The sequence below is a fragment of the Heptranchias perlo genome, chromosome 17 (genome assembly GCF_035084215.1).
Source record: "Heptranchias perlo isolate sHepPer1 chromosome 17, sHepPer1.hap1, whole genome shotgun sequence".
NCBI lineage: Eukaryota > Metazoa > Chordata > Chondrichthyes > Hexanchiformes > Hexanchidae > Heptranchias > Heptranchias perlo.
Window position 1 is genome coordinate 19,828,187 of NC_090341.1, and position 20,949 is coordinate 19,849,135.

Consider the following 20,949-nt stretch of genomic DNA (forward strand, 5'->3'; position numbering starts at 1 on the left):
TGTAGCACCAAGGAGCCCCAGTAAAATTGAAGTCAATGGGAATCAGGGGGGAAACTCTCCAGTGGCTGGAGTCATACCTAGCACAAAGGAAGATGGTAGTGGTTGTTGGAGACCAATCATCTCAGCCCCAGGGCATTGCTTTCGGAGTTCCTCAGGGCAGTGTCCTAGGCCCAACCATCTTCAGCTGCTTTATCAATGACCTTCCCTCCATCATAAGGTCAGAAATGGGGATGTTCACTGATGATTGCACAGTGTTCAGTTCCATTCGCAATCCCTCAAATAATGAAGCAGCCCGAGCCCGCATGCAGCAAGACCTGGACAACATCCAGGCTTGGGCTCATGAGTGGCAAGTAACATTTGCGCCAGACAAGTGCCAGGCAATGACCATCTCCAACAAGAGAGAGTCTAACCACCTCCCCTTGACATTCAACGGCATTACCATCGTCGAATCCCCCACCATCAACATCCTGGGGGTCATCATTGACCAGAAATTTAACTGGACCAGCCATATCAATACTGTGGCTACGAAAGCAGGACAGAGGCTGGGTATTCTGCAACAAGTGACTCACCTCCTGACTCCCCAAAGCCTTTCCACCATCTACAAGGCACAAGTCAGGAGTGTGACGGAATACTCTCCACTTGCCTGGATGAGTGCAGCTCCAATAACACTCAAGAAGCTCGACACCATCCAGGACAAAGCAGCCCGCTTGATTGGCACCCCATCCACCACCCTAAACTTTCACTCCCTTCACCACCGGCGCACAGTGGCTGCAGTGTGTACCATCCACAGGATGCACTGCAGCAACTCGCCAAGGCTCCTTAGACAGCACCTCCCAAACCCGCGACCTCTACCACCTAGACGGACAAGAGCAGCAGGCACATGGGAACAACACCAACTGCATGTTCCCCTCCAAGTCACACACCATCCCGACTTGGAAATATATCGCCGTTCCTTCATTGTCGCTGGGTCAAAATCCTGGAACTCCCTACCTAACAGCACTGTGGGAGAACCGTCACCACACGGACTGCAGCGGTTCAAGAAGGCGGCTCACCACCATCTTCTCAAGGGCAATTAGGGATGGGCAATAAATGCCGGACTCGCCAGCGATGCCCACATCCCATGAATGAATAATAATAAAGAGAAGAGGACGGAGTGGTTGACTGTATCAAAGGCCATGAAGGGTTTGAGGATCGATAAACCTCTGTGGTTTCAGTCACAAAGAATGTAATTGATGATTTTGACCATGGCAGTGCCAGTGCTGTGGCTAGGCCAGAAAAGAGCTAATAGGACAGTCAGGTTTTTTTATAAATTCAGAAATTAAAGCATTCCAGAGATTAGCTTTATTTTTCATGTCATAAAAAGTTGGTTTGTGCCCGGTACATTTATATTGCTACCAACATGAAGCCAAAGAGGGGTGAAACTACTTTCTCAAGTCTGTCTCGCACCTAAATTGAATCATGCTCAGATGGCTTAAACTGCAGCTATGCTACAGATTCTGCATCAGTGTAATGTGAAAACCACACTGAATCAGTCTGAGATCCGCAGTATATTGTACCACAAGATGTTAACTGAACTTGCATTCAATTGCAGTGAGTCCATTTTTGCTTGAATAAATGGGTACGTGAAAGTTCAAGTCATTTTTTTTGTTGACCCAGAAAGGCTACAGTTTAAAGCAGTTGTAATGATTCCATTGCCTTTGCAGATCAAGAACAAGATAATCGATTTTTTTAAGTTAAAAAAAATATCAATTGCATTTTACTAAATTACAGTGAAGAATTTTTAATGTCAAGTCCTATCTTAAACCACACTGAATCAGCCTGAAATGAGTTCAGTATTCTGTGCTCTCTGCGTGCATAATAAAAAAAGGCTGGCACACCGCAGCATTTATTAACTTGACAGACACTGAGTTTTAGTGCACTTACAGCCAAGGTCAGAAGTTCACAGCCTTGTCTGTTCAACTACTAACCTCTTTTTCCTGTCTGTGGCTTCTAGTCTATATAATACCTGTGGCTTTTTACTGCTACTGAAATCAGTTGAACCAGCACAAAATTGAATATCATAGTCCCAAGTTAAATGAAAAGCCCAAATACAATTTGAATAAACTAACTTACTAATGAGGATTTAGTGAAGAACAATTAGCAGGTGACCATTATGATGGTTTAGTACTTCAGACTTAAACTGCTTACCGTATTTATTATCTACTGTATTAACTGCACATTAGGTACAAATACATAATTATAAAATTATTTTAATCTCCATTTATCCACAGTACTCTATTCTTTGATGCGCTTTACTGGAATATATTTATATTTATTTTTGTACTCTATCCATCTCACATTTCAAGATTTCCCACTGCATTGACCTGTTTGTTAATTTTTCTGCACAGTTAATTTGGGCCATAATCCTCCTTACCTTCAAAAGCAAAATACTGCAGATGCTGGAAATCTGAAATAAAAACAGAAAATGCTGGAAATACTCAGCAAGTTTTCTTACCTTGCTGAACTTTGCCATTTTCCACTTCAGCACCCATTATCTTTGACTCTTTATTTTTTTCTATTCTTACATTGAAACCTGACTATGTTGTGGTTGCTATTTCTCAATTGTCCTCCTACTCTCATCAGTTATTTGCTCACTTTATTTCCCAGAATTAAATCAAGCAATGCTTCTTTCCTTGTTGGAGTAGAAATATACTTTATTCCAATCTATCTTTGAATAGTTAAAATTCCCCAGTATTATTGACCAACTGTTACATGTATCTTTCAACTGTCTGCAGATCTCCCTATCTCTACTGTTTAGTGGCCTGTAATTCACAGAGAATTTGTACCATTTCTTTTCCTATTTCTTAACTCTATCCATATGAATTCTGACATAACACAACTCTCTAGCACATCCTTGCCTTCTGGTGTTGATAGAACCCTTTACTAACACTCCCCCTTCATCCCCTCCTCTTTTCCCCTCCCTAGCTCGCCTAAAAATGTTACAAGATCCCAGTCCCCCTTGCTCAGGAGAGCAGGTGAAAATCCCAATCAGTCAGCTCCCCGCAGCTCTAACGCGGGTAAATAACCAGGGTAATTAACTGCCCACCCACCCGGTTTCGCCAGGCGAGTAGGTTTAAAATCGCCCCGTGTATTTATTGAGCACCTCCAGTAACTCGGGGGTTCCCTGCACCCGTGAGTTCTCTCTCTCCCCCTCTCTCTCTCTTGTCTCTGCAGATGATCATCCACTTCTCCATTTCTACATTATTCCAGTGCCTGAACTGTCTAGCACTACCTCGTGGGTGACCACATTCTGGATAGTATGAGTTCCTTAAAGGCAGACAAAAAGTTTTTGAAAAAAACAATTTAAGTGATTTTTTTTTCAGTTTCTGCTTATTTTTTATTGGCAGATTTTTGTCACTTTTCATAGTTACAGAGTTGTAATTTGTCCCTCTTTGATGACTGAGATCTAAGTTAATCAAAACATAAGTGTGATGGAGAAAATATGAAGAAAGTGCGCACTGACATGTATTAAAACAATAAATAATAAAATAAAGATACATATATCCCATTAAAATATATTTTATTCTCTGCTACCTGGCTACTCCCAGCATTGCTCTACAACCAGCATCTATCAGCATGGTAATTCTCCCATTGAGTTCTTCTTTCTATGACGATGAAGCTGAAATCAAGAACTTGCTTTTTGAGAAGTCACTCTCAGTGAGTGGGTGATCTTTCAAATACCATCATTAAGATATTTACTTAGAGGCCTTGGTCTCTTTCAAAACCTTGGCTAACACTTTGATACTTTTTTTTCAAACTCAGGAAGCAGAGGAAAATAATAGGGAAGATATTTGAGGTCGAGGTAGGAGATAAGTTGCTGGTACTGTGTGTAGCAGTACTGGGGAGTGTGTAGGATTTAGGGATAGGCTATAGGGATTTTATTGGTGCCAGTTTGCCAGTGGGAAGTGGAGGGAATGGCATGGGTGCTCAGCATGGGCAGGAGCAGCAAGGCAGCTGAAGGGAATGGAATGGAAGGGAAAGAAGCAGGTGCTTGGGCAAGAGGCAGGAAGCACAGGCACTGAGACGAGTGAGGTTGGGAGCAAGAAGTTTAGAAAAGGGCATCTCCAGCAGTATATTTTTAAAATAATATAGGCTTCCCATCATAATGCTGAAAAAGCTGATTTTGGAATCCTGCCATCCTACTCCCCCAGCCTCCCTGCACTCCCACCCAAGAAAAGCCACGTTCCTGGCTGTGACCAGGAATCAGCTTAAAGCTGTTTTAGCATTTGTAAAAGCAGGAGAAGCTTTTGAAAGCACTCAACCGACTTAAAGCCAGTTCTTAGCGGGGTACATGGCCTTTGTTAGTGCAGGGCTGGTGCTTGGAGCAGTCAGTTCAGGGTGAGAACAACTATAGAACCATCTAATTTGTAGACATACCTGAGAGAACTCATTGGGAGGCAAGTATAATAGATCGGGATAGTTAAAAGGTAACAGGCAATCATGATGGAAATAGGCATAGCAAGAAAGTTTTACTTTCGTGTGACACTTAGATCATGTGTGCTCTTTGTATAAAAATAATGTATAAAGAAGAACCTCACATTAGGGTGTTAAAAGTTCCTCATCTCCACCACTGAGATATCCTGATGTTGCTGCTGCTGGTTTATCTGTTGCAGTGCTAAGTGTTTTTTTGTGTGCACAAGCGCGTGTTTGCTCGCAAGCTTGCACGTGTGCTTTTGATCATTCTTTCCATTTCCTTTCCATTCTTCATTCCCTACCAGCAGATTCATTGCTCTCCTACTTCGACTACAATTTTAAAATATGTATATAAAGCATGTAATTTTTTAACAGATGATGTAAGCACTGTAAATAAAGTAATTGGCCTGAAAATCAAATGTATCATTGTGTTGACATCCATTACATGCCTAATTGGTCTAACACAGCAGTGCACAATGTCCATAAATGTGTAGAACTGCTGAAAATAGTAGTTTTGCACTTTTTTTCAAAAATTGGAGTGTGCAGCTGCAAACCAATAATTTTGTGAACAAACTTGAACTTTCTAAAATAGAGTTTACTGGAATGGAAACTATGGAGCTTTCCTGTGTTTCTGATTCTGCAGTATTCCAAGGCTAATCTGCTTATTAGATGCAGCAGCTGAACAGAAAATGGATGGTGTACACATTTTCTTTTTTATTGCTTCTTTGATCTTTGGCAAGATCTTTAATTTTTCCTTCCTTTTTTGGTTCTTTGTGTGATCTCCAAGATACAAAGAAAAACTGAAAATGCTGAAAATTTAAATTGAAAACAGAAAATGTTGGAAATACATAGGAGGTCAATCAGCATCTAGAAGAAAAAAGACAGGATCATATTTCAAGTGGAAACCCTTCATTAGAACTGCACCACCTCTAGCCAGATGGATGGTCAGGAATCCTGCTTCTATGCTCCTGCTAATGTTCTTTATAATCAGCTAATAAGAGACACATGAGAGTGCCCACACCTTCCCACAATGGTGTAGCTGAGACCAGGAATTCACCATGAAGAGAATTATGGAGGCAAACCTGAATGTTGTCACTGAGATAGCTATTGTTGCCTCACATTGATGTACCATGCACGAACCAAGGATTGGGATATTGTTTAAAGGTGTTTTGTTGGGGGAACAGTTTAATATCATTACTTTTCCAATAAATGGCTACCTCAGAACACCTATGACTACAATTGACTTAAAAAGAACTACTTAATCAGTTCTATTGTGGAGGAACAAGAAAATGGCTGACCATTTTGAGATCGGGTACGGTAGCATAGTGGTTATGCTACTGGACTAGTAATCCAGAGGTGTGGACTAATAATCCGGAGTCATGAGTTCAAATCCCGCCACGGCAGCTGGGGAATTTAAATTCAGTTCATTAAATAAAACCTGGAATTAAAAAACAAGCATCAGTAATGGTGGCCATGAAACTACGGGATTGTCGTAAAAACCCATCTGGTTCACTAATGGGAAGGAAACCTGCCGTCCTTACGCGGTCTGGCCTATACGTGACTCCAGACCTACAGTAATGTGGTTGATTCTTAATTGCCCTCTGAAATGGCACAGCAAGCCACTCAGTTGTAAAATATCGCTAAAAAAAGTCATAAGAATAAAACCGGACAGACCACTAGGCACCGGACACGACAAAGGCAAAGCAAGCCCAGTCAACCCTGCAAAGTCCTCCTTGCTAACATCTGGGGACTTGTGCCAAAATTGGGAGAGCTGTCCCACAGACTAGTCAAGCGACAGCCTGACATAGCCATACTCACAGAATCATACCTTTCAGCCAACGTCCCAGACTCTTCCATCACCATCCCTGGGTATGTCCTGTCCCACCGGCAGGACAGACCGACCAGAGGTGGCGGTACAGTGATATACAGTCAGGAGGGAGTGGCCCTGGGAGTCCTCAACATTAACTCTGGACCCCATGAAATCTCATGGCATCAGGTCAAACATGGGCAAGGAAACCTGCTGATTACCACCTACCATCCTCCCTCAGCTGATGAATCAGTCCTCCTCCATGTTGAGCACCACTTGGAGGAAGTACTGAGGGTAGCAAGTGCACAGAATGTACTCTGGGTGGGGGACTTCAATGTCCATCACCAAGAGTGGCTCGGTAGCACCACTACTGACTGAGCTGGCCGAGTCCTGAAGGACATAGCTGCCAGACTGGGCCTGCGGCAGGTGGTGAGCGAACCAACACGAGGGAAAAACCTACTTGACCTTGTCCTCACCAATCTACCTGTCGCAGAAGCATCTGTCCACGACAGCATTGGTAGGAATGACCACCGCACAGTCCTCGTGGAGACGAAGACCCGTCTTCACCCTGAGGACACCATCCAACGTGTTGTGTGGCACTACCACCAGGCTAAATGGGATAGATTCAGAACAGATCTAGCAGCTCAAAACTGGGCTTCCATGAGGCGCTGTGGGCCATCAGCAGCAGCAGAATTTTATTCCAGCACAATCTGTAACCTCAAGGCCCGGCATATTCCTCACTACTATTACCATCAAGCCAGGGGATCAACCCTGGCTCAAGGAGGCATGTAGAAGAGCATGCCGGGAGCAGCACCAGGCATACCTAAAAAGGAGGTGCCAACCTGGTGAAGTTACAACTCAGGACTACATGCATGCTAAACAGCGGAAGCAACACGCTACAGACACAGCTAAGCGATTCCACAACCAACGGATCAGATCAAAGCTCTGCAGTCCTGCCACATCCAGTCGTGAATGGTGGTGGACAGTTAAACAACTAACGGGAGGAGGAGGCTCTGTAAACATCCCCATCCTCAATGATGGCAGAGTCCAGCACGTGAGTGCAAAAGACCAGGCTGAAGCATTTGCAACCACCTTCAGCCAGAAGTGCCGAGTGGATGATCCATCTTGGCCTCCTCCCGATGTCCCCACCATCACAGAAGCCAGCCTTCAGCCAATTTGATTCACTCCACGTGAAAATTCAGAAACGGCTGAATGCACAGGACACAGCAAAGGCTATGGGCCCTAACAGCAACCCGGCTGTAGTGCTGAAGACTTGTGCTCCAGAACTAGCCGTGCCTCTAGCCAAACTGTTCCAGTACAGCTACAAAGGAAGATGGAAATGGTTGTTGGAGGCCAATCATCTCAGCCCCAGGACATTGCTGCAGTAGTTCCTCAGGGCAGTGTCCTAGGCCCAACCATCTTCAGCTGCTTCATCAATGACCTTCCCTCCAAGAGCGGGTCAGAGGCTGGGTATTCTGCAGTGAGTGACTCACCTCCTGACTCCCCAAAGCCTTTCCACCATCTAGAAGGCACAAGTCAGGAGTATGATGGAATACTCTCCACTGGCCTGGATGAGTGCAGCTCCAACAACACTCAAGAAGCTCCACACCATCCAGGACAAAGCAGCCCATTTGATTGGCACCCCATCCAGCACCGTAAACATTCACTCCCTTCACCACCGGCGCACTGTGGCTGCAATGTGTACCATCCATAGGATGCACTGCAGCAACTCGCCAAGGCTTCTTCAACAGCACCTCCCAAACCCGTGACCTCTACCAACTAGAAGGACAAGGGCAGCAGGCACATGAGAACAACACCACTTCACCACACGGACTGCAGCGGTTCAAGAAGGCGGCTCACCACCACCTTCTCAAGGGCAATTAGGGATGGGCAATAAATGGTGGCCTTGCTGCGACGCCCACATCCCATGAACGAAAAAAAAATTCCATGCCCATTGGTGAATCAGAATTTAACCACCTTTTTTTCTTTTAGCACCACATTTTCAATTTCTTAGTTTGTATTTTGGTTTGACTCATGCATGATATAACAATGGAGTGTATGGTTACTTCTACCTTTGTACATTTCCTCCTGTGCTTCAGTGATGCACAGGTCAAAGTTGTCTTCGTGTCGAATGGTTCCTAGTAAAGCTGTAGAAGTGGCTTTGTGTTTTTGAAGAAATGGACTGTATACCACAGACTATTTTAGTGAAAATATCCTGGATCAACTGCACTTTGAAATGGAAAGTTAATTTACCCACATACTCAGAGTATGTGACTAACTCCTAATAAAACAAGAAATTATACCAGTCTATTAGTGAGAAACAAATATTAACATTGGCTATGCCTCTTGACAGAACTGTAGAAAATTCTGGAACAAATAGTTGGATGTCTGTTATCGTGTAGACCTAAAATACATATGCCGAAATTTACACAACAGGAGAATAGGAAGAAGTTACATCATATTATGTCTATATATAGGGCAGAAGAGTATTAACATTTGTTTTTCTTGTGTGCATAGAATTATTGTATTGTCAATCAACAGTACCAATTTTATTGAATCTGACTGTGTTGTATGCAGCATAATATCAAAATGCCTGTCAAATTTGTCAGCTATATAAAGCTGTGTATGAATCAGATTTTTCTAGTGAAATTTTATTTTAATTTTAGAATGAAGTTCAGGAAAAATAGAGGGACTTAAAGGCCCACAGATAGTCTTACAGCTCATGAAATGGCTGGCATTTTATCAGTTTCCATTGAAGTACATTAATTTATGCAGTGAACTTTAAGCAGCTAAACCTGATCTTCATACTCCCACCATCAATGAGTTCTTAATCATTGAACGAAGTTACTACAGTGGAATATTTAACTTAGTTCCTCAGTTTGAGAATTCAACCAGTCCTGCCTATTGGGGTGAACTAGAACTCTTTATAACTTCCACCAACTTCCATTCTACCATTGATAAATTCCCAGACACAGCGAAGAGAAAAAGGAGATCCATTAGATCAGGGCTCACACTAGGCTCACACCTGTGCATAGCTCCTAGGGGTAGCTGAAAATTCTCATTTGAATATTTGCTACTACCACCAGATCTTGGTGGTAGTAGCAAATATTCAAACGAGAACTTTGAAAGCTGAAGTGGAGAAGTGTTCCATGTGAACAGCAGTTGAACATGGGTCAGTCGGTCCTAAGAGATAAGCTATACAGGCTGTTTCACTTTGACCCCCACAGGTAACCTAGGGGCCTTCTGGCTGCTACAGACTAGAGATTTCAACAGAAATTGAATTCTCTCTCGCCGATCATTTATTTCCCCCCCTGAAATACACTTTAGCTCCCTGATGGCTCAGCGAGTTCATCCAGTGAGTCTCTGAGCCATACAGGTGGGTTGGGATGATGTGATGCTGTAGAATTTGCTACAATTTGCACTACAATTTGCTTCAGAGACCCCGCTGAAAGTGCATGCTTGTGTATGTGCGCAAGCGACCATGTGTGTCTGTACGTGCATATGCATAGGCTGTTTTAAGACGGGATCTGGCTTGTCTGTGATACATTTATGGTTGAATAGCCTGGTGACACTCACTGCCAAGACTCGCACATGAACATCAGCCATTTAGATGAAGTAGCCAAGGGTGACCTGGCCCCATAGAATTGTACTCCACCAAGGAGTCTATAAATGCAGTGCAGCAGGAGAGAAAATTGGTAAGAAAAACAAATTCATGTCGGCTTTTGAAGGTTCTAAGATATGTGGAAATTAAATCAAGGATGCCTATTACGGTGATTGGCAAAAGAACCAAAGACGACGTGAGGAAAAGCTTTTTTACGCAGCGAGTAGTTATGATCTGGAATGCATTGCCTGAAAGGGTGGTGGATGCAGATCCAATCATGGCTTTCAATGAGGAATTGGATAAATATTTGAAGGGAAAAACATTGCAGAGCTATGGGGAAAGAGCGGGGGAATGGGACTAACTGGATTGCTCTTACAAAGAGCTGGCACAGGCTCGATGGGCCGAATGGCCTCCTTCTGTGCTGTAATAATTCAATGATTCTATGATTACTTTAACTGATTAATGCAGTGACAAGTTACCAGATTATCACCAATTAATATCAGTGGGTGTAAAATGTATGAAGTCAGAAGAGTTTAAATCATGTGACTTTTTATGCTCCAGTAATTCAAAGGGTTTACTCTGGCACTACTTCTTGGTGGTAATAGAGGTACATAGGGTTTCAATGTGGTTAATCAGGTTCTGTTAGTACACTTCAGACACTTAGCTGTAGCAGGAACTTCATGTTTCTAATGTCTGAAACAGGTAAGAAGCTAAATTAATAAGTGATTACTCATAGGATGTGATGCTAGTACGATTCTAATATTTTATCAACCACAATAAAATCTCTGTACAAGAGTATGACTACAGAGTATGTATTGGATGACTAATGTATAAAACATGGAACTGACTTGATAAGTTGTCTGTGTGTAGATAGTGTAAACAGTTGGTATATATTCCTGTATAGTTAAAATTAAAATGTCTTGATTTTATCTAAAAAAAAGTAATGTAACTGTCCATGAGAGAGGCAGTTGTTGATGTTATGTTGGAATGGGTCAATGATTATGTTTATAGGTAGAACTTAGAAAGAACTTTCATTTATATAGTGCCTGTCACAACCTCAGGACGTTCCAAAACAGTTTACAGCCAATTAAGTACTTTTTGAATTGTGCTGTTGTAATGTAGAGAAACATGCCAGCTAATTTGCGCACAGCAAGGTCCTACAAACAGCAATGAGATAAATGACTGGATAATCTGTTTTAGTGATGTGGGTTGAGAGATAAATGTTGGCCAGGACACCGGGAGAACTCCTCTGCTCTTCTTCAAAAAGCGCCATGGGATCTTTTACGTCCACCTGAGACCTCGGTTTAATGTCTCATGCATGTGCAGCTGTGTTGGCAGTCTGACTGCGTGTAAGGTAGATGGTACATGTTTGGTACCTAGGATAACTTTGGCACTTCAAACAATAGCAAAGAAATGTGTGAGAATTGAGAACTGAAATCCTGTCAAATTACAAAGAGATACACATAAACTGAGTAGGGAAAAGAGAGCAAGAGTGAATAAGACTATCAAAGATAAGTCATACTAAGGACTGGTGATAATCCAACTTGTTGATAATGTAAAATAGTTGGGTTGTGCCAGCAGTGTTATACTATGCTATTCACTGGACCTTCATTCTATGAAATCCACAGCAGGTCTCTAGTTTAAATTGTAGGTAATTTTTTGCTAGACTTCTCATGCAGTATCAGAAAATTACTACTTTTTACTGTCTGTTCCACCAAACTAGTTTTAATTAGGTAATGCTTATTCTACTCATTTGAATAGCAGCTGTTCTATTTGAGACAGATTACATTCCTTGTTTTGTGATAGACACATCAATTGCATCAGCTTTTCTACTTTCCATTCTGTTTTGTGAAAGATGTAGTCAGAGAAAGGACATTGAGACAGGAATACAGAGTAGGGTGTGTGAGCTGGCGCACATAACTGAAGATGACGAATTAATGAACAGTAGCATGATATAGCCAACCCCTATTAAAAAGAGATGCATCTTAAGCTACTGTGCTACAATGCTAATTGTTGTAAAAAGAAACATTGACATAAAATTTTAAAAGGGGAATTTTCAGAGTAACCCTTGCTACAGGTTACTACTGCACTAGTAAAAATTAGTCACAGTCTCTGGTATAGTTATTTTCCAGTCCAGTGATCAAGGACATATTTAAATATTTTAATTTTTCAACTGTAATATTCAGACATTTTTTCCTTTTTTTGCCAGTTTGCTCTATCAATTTTTCTGCCCTCCCTTTCTCTCCTGAACACATTAGCTTGGTTACAGGTGCACACCGAGCAGTGCCCTCCAGGTACCTTGCCCAAGTGGCCATTACTCATCTGTGAACCTCATGAATGAATGTCACCAGGCTATTTGACCTTAGGGGGCATTGCAGCCAGCTCGGTCCTGTCCTTACCCAATGGGAACGCATGCACACTTCCAGCAGAGGTCGCTGGATTGCAATCAGGAGCATGAACCTAACCAGTTTTTATTATTGTTCCTCCTCCCCTCCAAAACCATGGACTCTGAGGTCAATTATACCACTGCCCTGACTGAAATGAGGTTGAATATGAGGCCTGCTGAAGTTCCTGCTCCACATTAACCCATTTTGGAAAGTGTATATGCACGGGTGTCAGGTGATGGGACAGGGCCAAACCCATGATACTACCTCTCAGCACGCCTGTATAGCCTGCTGACACGGCTGTTTGAATGAGATTTTGGAGGATTAGCACTCCCTGTGGAACCATACACCAGGCTGTGTCACCATCTTCGAGGAAGAGGAGGTGAGATGGGTGGAATGGAGAGGAATCATTCCTGCTAAATGATATTATTGCACAATTGACATGCATATAATTGGATTTCCTTAATAAGTTACCGTAAATGTTGATATACAGTTAGCATTTCACATAATAGAACTGCTTTTAGATTTAAAATTCTTGGCGGCTTTTCTATTTATTTGCAAAACAAAAAATAATCCTGCGGCAAAGTAAGTTTTGTATAACGCACGTAGTTTAAAAGCATAATATATTGTTATGATTTAAGTTAAGTCAATATTTTATTAAACCACAATAAGACATGTCTGAATAGAATGTTATAACCATGTCAGTGATTGTTTTGACATGAGACAAACCCAGCTGATAGGATAGTCATTAGTGTGGTAAAAATCCCAATTTATCTTCTGGCTTTGCAGTTTATCATTGTCATTATTATGTCACTCACCTTCCCATAATGTCTTGTTTTACCATTTTAACATTTTTAATAAAGAAAATATGATTTAAAACTAAAATAACAGTTAGTGGAACCAGCAATAGAAGCAAGGTATGCATAAAGAAAACAACTGACATTTGAAATGAACGTTCGGAGTGTATCACATTTACTAATCACATGATTAATGCAAAAATAGAAAATGCTGGAAACTCACAGCAGGTCACCAGCATACATGGAGAGAACAGAAGGGTCAATGTTTGGGTCACACTCTTCTTTAGAACTTCTTCATGATTGGCAATGTTTCACCAGTGATTTAATCCAAATTTTAAAACAGCATTCCTTAAAACTTATTCTGACACTTCATTGACTGGAGGAAATTAGGAAACTGACAAGAGCCATCTATACTAAAGACCAAACAAACCAAAAGGAATTTTTAGGCTGGCAGGCTGATTGTAATACTGAGACCTGCAGTAACTTTTTTCTGCAGTGTAGTACATCAAAATAAAGTTTATTTCAGTAGAAAATCCAGCAGTTTGCACTGCCTGGAATGTGCCCTCTAAGTGCTGGGGAAGCCCCCCACCACTGATCAGATTCATTTCAATAAAGGGAAGTGGAACGAGCTGCCACGGTCAGTGTGACCACTGTCTAGGTATATTTTAATTAATAAGTCTGGAGACTGAGGAAGTTCAGCAAACTCCCTAACAGTCAAATAACTTCAGTTAAAAAACAGTTCTATAAATAAATGAATTAATGCCTCTGTCAAAATGGAGCACAGAGGAACTTGATGTAAATATGCCAAGTGTTTGTACAATAACATCACACAGTATCATTTTCAGGCTATTGAGAGAAGACGTAAGAAGTGAAACAGAGGTACAGTATGGAAAGTCACAATGGAGATAAGAGGATGAATGATGAGGGAAATGATCTTAAAGTTGCCCTCACTCCAAATTGAAATGTTAACCCACCCTTACCATGCGAAATGACGAGCACAAAATCTAGGCTGACATTTCAGAGCAGTACTGAAGGAGCGCTGCACCGTCTTTTAGATGAGTCGTTAAACCGGATAATAACCGTCTTCCATCTAAGGTGGTCGTAAAAGATCCCATGGCACTATTTGAAGAAGAGCAAGGGAGTTCTCCCCGGTGTCCTGGCCAATATTTATCCCTCAACAACACCTATAAACAAATTATCTGGTCATTAACACATTGGTGTTTGTGAGACCCTGCTGTGTGCAAATTGGCTGCCATGTTTCCTACATTACAATGGTGACTACACTTCAAAAAGTACTTCAGTGGCAGTACAGTGTTTTGGGACGCCCTGAGGTCATGAAAGGCACTATATAAATGCAAGTTTTTCTCTCTCTCTCTCTAATGTTAGACTATAGCTTTGTAACTTTTGATATAAAATGAAAAATTAACTATCATAATAAACTAATCCAAAATCATTCACAATTTTACCCTGTTTTGTTGCCGTAATATTAATATTAGAAGTCATCTAAACTGACTGCATTCTGTGCAGAAGTGATTTTTGTGTCATCAAAATATTTTTCTGCCCGGTCAATTTGCCAAATAGATCTGACAGATGTATTTATCTGTACAGTAATAGAATTAAATTGTTTTTATTTTTATGGACTAATTTTTGATGGTTAGTAGTAATATTATGACAATTTTATATTTATGAATACTGTATTAAACATTAGAAAACTTGTGACTCAAATTGTGAAATAGACATCAATATTTTGGAAGCTAGAACATTTTCTTATTCATTATTCAAAGTTATTCATTGTCTGAAGTACTTTAAGATGTTTTGATGTGAAAGGTTTTGTATAAATGTAAGTAGTATTCCGTGTCCATCTTAAATACTGAAAAGCAAAACAAAAGAATGAGAATAAAATGTCCATGAGTAAAAGCCTCCATTAAGCTTTGTGTTACATTTTCGACAGTTCTTTGTAGGTCATGGCATGCTGACAGCAAGCCTTTTCCTTTATTTTTCCAGTAGTCCCTATGTCAATGTCCATAAAAGTTGCAATACAACATCCTATAGCCCTGTTAACTTAGCCACTTAGATGAAGAGTTATATTGAGATAATAATGATAGTGCATTTACATAAGAGCTTTTCTGGAATTGATCATGGATATTCTTGTAAAAGAAACCATATAAATGCTTTGCTGGCTGACAATTGTTTTGGGAACATGTTTGGTACGTCCATAGGATTTTCTTAACCCCACCTGTATTACCAGCTCTAAACTTCCCACAACTTATGCATCACACCTATACCAAACTGTTCCAGTACAGCTACAACACTGGTATCTACCCAACAATGTGGCAAATTGCCCAGGTATGTCCTGTCCACAAAAAGCAGGACAAATCCAATCCGGCCAATTACCACCCCTTCAGTCTACTCTCAATCATCAGCAAAGTGATGAAAGGTGTAATCGACAGTGCTATACAGCACTTACTCACCAATAACCTGCTCACCGATGCTCAGTTTGGGTTCTGCCAGGACCACTTGGCTCCAGACTTTATTACAGCCTTGGTCCTAACATGGACAAAAGAGCTGAATTCCAGAGGTGAGAGTAACTGCACTTGACATCAAGGCAGCATTTGATCGAGGAGCTCTAGTAAAATTGAAGTCAATGAGAATCAGGGGGAAAAATCTCCAGCGGCTGGAGTCATACCTATCACAAAGGAAGATGGTAATGGTTGTTGGAGGCCAATCATCTCAGCCCCAGGACTTTGCGGCAGGAGTTCCTCAGGGCAGTGTCTGAGGCCCAACCATCTTCAGCAATGGCCTTCCCTCCATCATAAGGTCAGAAATGGGGATGTTCGCTGACGATTGCGCAGTGTTCAGTTCCATTCGCAACCCCTCAGATAATGAAGCAGTCCGTGCCTGCATGCAGCAAGACCTGGACAACATCCAGGCTTGGGCTCATAAGTGGCAAGTAACATTCGTGCCAGACAAGTGCCAGGCAATGACCATCTCCAACAAGAGAGAATCTAACCACCTCCCCTTGACATTCAACGGCATTACCATCGCTGAATCCCCCACCATCAACATCCTGGGGGTCACCATTGACCAGAAACTTAACTGGACCGGCCACATAAATACTGTGGCTACAAGAGCAGGTCAGAGGCTGGGTATTCTGCAGCGAGTGACTCACCTCCTGACTCCCCAAAGCCTTTCCACCATCTACAAGGCACAAGTCAGGAGTGTGATGGAATACTCTCCACTTGCCTGGATGAGTGCAGCTCCAACAACACTCAAGAAGCTCGACACCATCCAGGACAAAGCAGCCCACTTGATTGGCACCCCATCCACCACCCTAAACATTCACTCCCTCCACCACCAGCGCACTGTGGCTGCAATGTGTACCATCCACAGGATGCACTGCAGCAATTCGCCTAGGCTTCTTCGACAGCACCTCCCAAACCCATGACCTCTACCACCTAGACGGACAAGAGCAGCAGGCACATGGGAACAACACCACCTGCATGTTTCCCTCCAAGTCACACACCATCCCGACTTGGAAATATATCGCCGTTCCTTCGTCGTCGCTGGGTCAAATTCCTGGAACTCCCTACCTAACAGCACTGTGGGAGAACCTTCACCACACGGACTGCAGCAGTTCAAGAAGGTGGCTCATCACCATCTTCTCCAGGGCAATTAGGGATGGGCAATAAGTGCTGGCCTTGCCAGCGATGCCCACATCCCATGAACGAATAAAAAAAAAACACCGATATGCTTGAGGCATTTGATTTTGAGATTTCTTTGCTTTGATCACAAGAATATTAAAGTGTGTCGAGGAGATGAGTTTACCTGCTGTAAATGCTGGAAATAAACCAGAGATAATGCTACTTTTTAAAAATCTATGAACAGTCTACAGTGTACTAGTTTTGATATTTTTCACGTATTGTTGTAACCAGACTTTTATGGCGTAGAATTTTTCCTATGGACAAACACTTACTGCATTCACTACAACATCTTTTAGAAGGTTTATTGTCACTCTGTACTTTCCACTTGTTTGAAATATACAGGGGAGGTGTTAGGACTGCACAACCCATGCAATTCCAAATGGATCCAGTGATAGGTTTAACGATCTCCAATTTGTCAACATAATCGAACATTTGCACCGGGGCCCAAATTGCAAGGCGAACACCATTCCTGGAAATATAAATAAATATATATATATATATAACGATCTCCCTTGGCATTGCAAAGGGCGTTGAGAGTTAGTGTCATATTCAGGTCAAGTTTTTAGAGGGTGGGGGAATAATTGGACCCAGGTAAGGGAGGGGAGAGGCGACTGTTGGAAGACGACAGGGAAAGGGGGGAGAGGAAGAGGATGGGGAATGTTGACGGGGAAGCAAAGGCAAGGAAACAAACTCAGCAGGAAGTGGGACATTAAACTCTTTTAGTGGGACTTTTTGCTAAGTATAGGGATAGAGGTGCTCTTCCCTTCCGCAAGGGCAGGTTTGCTGAAGGCAGTTGTAGACTTTGGACAGAAGGTGATTTAAAGCAGTTATCAATCAAGCAGGATGGAGGTTGAAGCTAGCATCAGTTGAGGGGAATGGGATTTGAGGCAGAGAAATGGAAGAATATTTCTGACGTGTAGAGAGAAAGGGAATCTCAAAGGCTTGTAGAAGTTGGGGAATCACGGAGGAGAGGATAAAGAGTATAGAGCTTCACAGAGACACAGAAAGGATGGGGAAATCTGAAACATAGAGCGGGTAGAGACAATGCAAGGAAAACTCGGGAAGCATCTCGGAGACATAAATCTGGCAGGAATGTAGATCAGAATGATCGAGCAAATGGGAGGGGCATGCTGGAAATACAAGTAAGCAGTGGATTATATTCAATTGAGCATATATTTTAATTTTTACATATTTTCAGCTGGGAGTTGATCATTTTCACAACTATATTGTAAAATATTATTGTAAAAGGTTAATATGCCATGACAAAGATTACTTAAAGGAACTTTTATGTGATCTGAAAGATGGACCCCAGTAGTTACCATGCCTAACTGTGCTTAAAAATTTGCAGCAGTGTGTTTAGATAAGAGAGACAACTAATAGCGATAGAGATGCATGGGAAGATACAGCAGTCTGGACTGATTAGACTTGACTGTACTTTTCTATTTTCCTTGATTTATCAAATATAGGTCGAAGTTCTCATTATCCAGATGAACGATTTTAGTTTTCTGAACGTAATTGCACTCAGAATGTTTTAATCCTTATTTCCTGAGTATGTATGCCTGGAAATATGTAACCATTTTGTTCAATACTAACCAAACCACCATGTTTTCCATAGCTAATCCATACATCTCTGTTTCTAAACCCAATGGCACTTTTATACTTGCACATAATTTCATCCAATTTGGGAAAGCAACACCTGCACTATTGTCTCTCTCATTGAATGCGGACCCAGCCTCTGTAGTAATGCTAGGCTCCACTTTTATATGGCTTCCTCCAGGGAGCAAACATAGGGACTGGCTCACCACTATTACATTAATAAAACATGCTATCTTATCCCAGCAATGGAATTGTAAGCCTACAATTCTTATGCCATTGAGAAGTCAATGGAAATAAAAATCGGGAGAGATATAAAATAGATTGCTGACTCGCTAATACCCGTTTTACATTATTGCACAAACTCAACATCTGTATTAACTGGGACTAACTATATCACGACATGAAAGACGTTTGTACAGTGACTGTCAGAGTATAATTTTGCTTGTGGGAAGATTTTAAGCTTTCCTCTCTATCATGAATGCTTCAGCTCATACCTTGTGCTGAAAGAGCTATTGCCATTGTGTATCTGATTTAGCCATGTTTTCCTCCCTTTTTTTGCCCTCCTAGGAGTGCCACAGCAACAGGCTGAGAAAGAGCACTAAGAAGAACCCGGCCCCTCTTTTGCAGGCTCTAACAGCCCTTCTTCACTCGTAGTGCCATTCATTCCCTCCTTCCCACCATCATTTCAGATACACCCACCTGAGGGAAGTACTTAGTGAGCCTAAGGAGTGTGCAGAGGGTGACATACCGATTGGGCAGGAGGACCATGATTGGGCAGGAGGAGCTGCAGGTGGAAGAGGAGGTGGCACTGTTGCTGACTGGATGGTCAAGTGATGCCAGCCCTTGGCTGATGAGTTTCTGGACTCAGATCTCAGGGGTCTAGCATTTAAAAGAAAGATTCTTGCAGAGCATCAAGCATATATGAACAAGCAGTGGAGACAGTGGGCAGAATTTTAACTTTGAAAAACGGGTGGATTGGGGCGGGGTTTTAGCAACAAACAGGTTGGTCGCTAAAACCTTTCAAGGAGGCTGCGGACCTTCATTTTCAAAGTTTTTTCGATTTCATTCTCTGGGGGTCGGGATTCCTGGATCTCCTTCTTCACGCCATGTGTGCTTGTGGGCCCGGAGGAGCAGACATGCTTCCCACATTCCCAACAAGCCTACCTGAAACGACCCCCGCCCCCCCCCACCCCCAACGATTGCGGACCCCTGCGATGACCCCCAATTCCCCCCTCCCCCCAACAATCGCGGACCACAGCAATGACCCTGGATTTCCCCTCCCCCTGTGACTGACCCCCTGATCCTTCCCCTCATGACTGACTTCCCCCATGCCTACTGGTGCCTCCGTGCCCATCCATGCCCCCCCCCCCACAATGCAAGACTTACCTGAAGACTTAACCTTTTTATGTCCTCTTCCTTGCTCTGCTCCTGACCAACTGAGGCCAGCCTGTCAATCAGGCCAGCCAGTCGGACAGCAAACCAACAAATGAAAAGACATTCAAAACCATAAGGACATCCGAGAAACCCCGTACTTCCAGATTTCCCATCCATGATTCGACCCCCCCCCCCCCCACCCCGGCTCTGGGTTAAAATTAACCCCAGTGTCTTAGAATGAGTCACAGGCAGTAGAAGAGGGAAGTGCAATGTGGGATCCAATGCCAATATTTAAATTCCATTTGGATTCAACAGTCAGTATTTTGGCAGGTGATGCCAGCCACTGACATTGCATTCAAAAAGAAATTTCAAGGTTTTTTTTAATATGTGGGTATTCAGCACTGGACCTCTCTGACCACCCGCAGCCCACCTGAAAACAGGCACAAAGCACAAGGGATATCTTGACCTTTGCCTTCAGTAAGAATGAACCCCTGTTTAGCTTTTTGAGTTATAGCCATCTATGCAGTCACAAGACATACTGCTTTTAGATATTGGTGGCCATTGTGTTGGGACAGACAGTCAATTTCTTAGTATTTGCTCATATGCAGTGTAGGGAATACAGAAGTTTGTTCTCATATTTCTCTTGTAGAGCAACTTCCTCCTTTCTACTTTCCTCTCCAATTCTTTCTCTTCCCTCTCTGTTTCTTCCCATCCCTGTCAATTCAGGGTAGATAAACACTAGGAAATAAAGAAAAATGAAACAGCAGAGAGGAAATGTGGAAACCCTGGTATGAGCAGCCTAATGAGAATGATTAGGAAAATAGCAGTGAGCTTTAATTAATGTTTGATGCTACAATGCTGTGGATCTGTTACAGAGAACAAACATTGAAAAGGGTTTACTGAATAATAACAGCAGTTATAACCACATATAAACACTTTTCTCTCCTCTAAAGATCTGAAAGGGTTTGTTTGTAATTTGATTACGGTAAAAGGATGAAGAGAAGTTCTGAATGGTCGAGAACTATTGTAAAATCCACAGTAAGTGCAGTTGCATGCAGCCTCAGAAGCTCTAACAGCTACACGTCAGAGCTGCTGCTTCAAAGCTGAGACATGCAAAAACAGACACAGGAAATAAAGTGATCAGATTTTATCACCAAATAAATATAAATACATCTGTGATTGCCTGAGGAAGGAGAAAATCTCCGAAAGCTTGTGAATTTAAAATAAAATTGCTGGA

General features: G+C 42.2%; 1 protein-coding gene across 3 annotated transcripts in view; it reads left to right on the top strand.

The window, feature by feature from the left end:
* pparg (peroxisome proliferator-activated receptor gamma) overlaps positions 1-20,949 on the top strand; it is a 123,778-nt gene that overhangs the window by 69,745 nt on the left and 33,084 nt on the right. The window contains exon 1 of one of the 3 annotated variants that reach the window (XM_067998660.1): positions 11,137-12,626. The exons of the other annotated variants lie outside the window; for them this stretch is intronic. The gene's annotated coding sequence lies outside the window, so the exon portion shown is untranslated. Of the gene's footprint in view, positions 1-11,136; positions 12,627-20,949 lie in introns of those variants that run through there. 3 annotated transcript variants of the gene reach the window in all.